The 3,207-nt window shown below is 39.9% G+C and overlaps 1 non-coding gene across 1 annotated transcript; it reads left to right on the top strand.

The window, feature by feature from the left end:
- Positions 1-208: 208 nt before the first annotated feature.
- On the top strand, positions 209-314 carry LOC116130787. Its single transcript, XR_004128128.1, has one exon. It is a non-coding gene; the product is annotated as a small nucleolar RNA R71 (small nucleolar RNA).
- Positions 315-3,207: the final 2,893 nt, after the last annotated feature.

Genomic DNA, 3,207 nt, shown 5'->3' with positions numbered 1-3,207 from the left:
GGCATCAACTTCATGAAGACCCGAAGATTTCCTTGTTGTTGCTCTCTCATTTGGTCTTTGATAGTTGTTGCTTGCCAAAACCTCAAGCAACTCATATGCCTCCTCTGGTGTCTTATTTTGCAAGGCCCCTCCTGAAGTTGCATCCACCATCGTTTGCACATTACCCATTAAACCATTGTAAAATGTTTGGACTTGAAGCCAAACTGGCAAACCATGGTGTGGACACTTTCTCATCAACTCCTTGTATCTCTCCAAGCTTCATACAATGACTCGGAATCATCTTGTAGAAATGATGTGATATCATTTCTCAATTTTGCTGATTTAGCTGGAGGAAAGAACTTGGTAAGGAATTTCTGTGCTAGATCATTCCAAGTTGTTATAATACACAGTGATAATGCCATTAACCACCCCTTGGCTTTATCTCCCAATGAGAATGGGAATAACCGCAGCCTAATAGCATCATCTGATACTCCATTTGACTTGAAGGTGTCACAAATTTCTAAGAAATTTGCAATATGTTGATTCGGATCTTCCTTCAAATCACCATTAAATCTGACCGACTGCTGGATCATCTAGATGATTGCCGGCTTGATCTCGAAGTTGTTGGCTTGTACCGTAGGTCTAGTGATACTCGACCCACTACCATTCACTATGGGAACTGAAAATTCCCTCAGTGTCTTATTTTCTAGTTCAGCCATTTCAACAACTACTTTGTCTGCTTCTACAACAAGATCCTCTCTTTCTCTTCTCTCTCTGTTATGTCTTCTAATGGTTCTCTCAAGCTCAAGGTCAACAGGAACCACTGGTTGACGTCTCGCTCTTCACATAAACTGCATGAACAGAAGTGAAGGAAAGTGAGATCAAACTCAACTGAAAATTAAAAACAAAAATAAAAACTCCAACTAGCTAACTATAGAAAGACTCAATGTTAACTTAAAATAATCCCTGGCAACAGCGCCAAAAACTTGATGCGTGTTTCCTACAACATACAATATGTAGCAAGTATACTAGTCGCACAAGTAATGAGTAGAGTATCGTTCCCACTAGGATTGTTAGCTAAGCACTAAGTTTTCTACCGTTTTCAAGTTGGAGTAACCGAAATCTTTGGATTGATGGGAGCTAATTCTAATTAAACTTAACAATAAATTTTAAACTAAAATTTAACTAATAATGCAATATGAAAACACGGATAATCAATTCAAGTAAAACGGGTAGGGTTTTGACTTCATTCAGATTTTATGGGTTAAACCTAAAAATTACACTACATTCACATTCATACGCAATGGTTGTAAATCGAACTCACTAAAGTGTTAAACATACCCTCTCGGGCTATGTTTTCCTATTCATCCTTATTAACCTTCCGCACCCAACAATTTGAAGGTTAACAATTCCAAACTCATTAAGCAAAAGAATCCTACAATGATTTCATTGATTCTTGAATCTATCTCTAGCATCCAATACTATAATGGTGATTACCCAAGAAGCCTAACATGATTCATTTCTCAATCTCATCATGTTCATCACATAAAGCATTAAAACTCAGAGTAAACACACAACCAAAGCATACTCATATGAATATAAAACAATCAAACACTTAACCCATTAAAAATCCAAACTACAATCAAAACCCTAACCCAAAATGGGTTAGTTCATAGCTAAATCAACAATACAAAAACGAAAAACGAAATCAATCAAGTTCAACATAATGAAAATGAGATAAAAGATAAGAAATCTCCCCAAAAGATGAATCCCTTAGTTAGAATCGAATCTTCACCCTTGTTACAATCAAAATCGCTTAAAACTCAGCCAAAGAAAATGTAAAAACTGCTTAACCTAAAAACGAAGACTCCTTGGGTAAAACGCTAAGTGTTTCTTTTACACCTCACCCTAATTACCCAGCCAAAACACGCACAAAGCAAAACTGTGCGTTTAACAAAACTGAAAATATTGACCGTCGCCGTGGCGAAGAATTCTTCTTCCCCGTGGTGGAAAGTGAAGCAGACATGCTCGTCTCTGGCCTACTTCACTGCGGTGACGTACAAATCTTAGCCGCGGCAAAGCTTCTTGAAAAGTTCTGAAATTACAGAACTGCCACTCTGCTTGCTTCTTCGCTTGATTCTTCGATTCTCGGTGCTCTCTCTTTTGAACAAGCCTCATCGTGCTCTATCCTGCTTTAGAACTCTCCTAACTTCTGAGATCCGCTAACTTCTGAGTCAAAAACTCCCAATTTTTTCCTTATTTGCTCAAAATGTCCATTTTAACCTGAAACACAAAATGTCAAGAATTAAGCAACAATTCAGGTAAAAATGCACTAGAAAGTACCTGAAATCCAATTAAAATGTCTAATGAAAACTGTATAATCCACGGATTATCATTCACCACAGAGTTGCTGTCTTTGGGAATCTGAGTAATTTCGAAATGCTTGAACGGCTCGAGTGCGGCCTTAGCTTCTTTCAGATAACGGACCATGTTTTCTTCCTTGGCTTAATATTCCCCTAAAATTTGGTTGACGACCAGCATGAAGTCGATGTAGACACTGATCGTGGTTGCACCCATTTCTCTGGCCAACTGCAACCCAGTAAGCCGAGCTTCATACTCGGCCTCATTGTTGGTTGCTTTAAATCCAAACCGAAGAATGCCATGAACGCAAGCCCCTTCGGGGCTCACAAAGAGAAGACCTGCACCGGCCCTTTTCCTGTTTGATGACCTGTCGACGTAAAGGCTCTAGGTTGACAGGTTCTGAATATTTTCCTGAATGGTTTCGCCAGGCTGTTGCTCACTTGACAGATAGGAAAATTCTAAGATGAAGTCAACAACTACCTGCCTCTTGATAGTCGATCTTGGCTTGTACTTAAGATCGAACTGGCTCAATTCCATGGCCCATTTGAGTAATTTACCCAATGCCTCTGGTTTCTGAAGGACTTGCCTGAGTGGGTAATTAGTCATCACATGGATAATATGGGCGTGGAAGTAAGGTCGCAGCTTTCTGGAGGCTATCAGCAGGGCATAGGCTAATCGCTCCATCTCTGGATACCGCATTTCGACATCCGTCAAACGCTTGCTTGCATAATACACAGGCCATTGTGCCTTTTCCTCTTCTCGAATCAGAGTTTCACTGACTACAAACTAAGAGACGGACAGGTACAGGAGCAGGATTTCTTGTGGAAAAGGCTTGGACAGGAGAGGTGGTTTCCCGAGGTGTTCTTT

This window comes from Pistacia vera, unplaced genomic scaffold (assembly GCF_008641045.1).
Source record: "Pistacia vera cultivar Batoury unplaced genomic scaffold, PisVer_v2 Contig1060, whole genome shotgun sequence".
Taxonomy (NCBI): Eukaryota; Viridiplantae; Streptophyta; class Magnoliopsida; order Sapindales; family Anacardiaceae; genus Pistacia; species Pistacia vera.
This window is presented reverse-complemented; position numbering and strand designations above follow the sequence as displayed.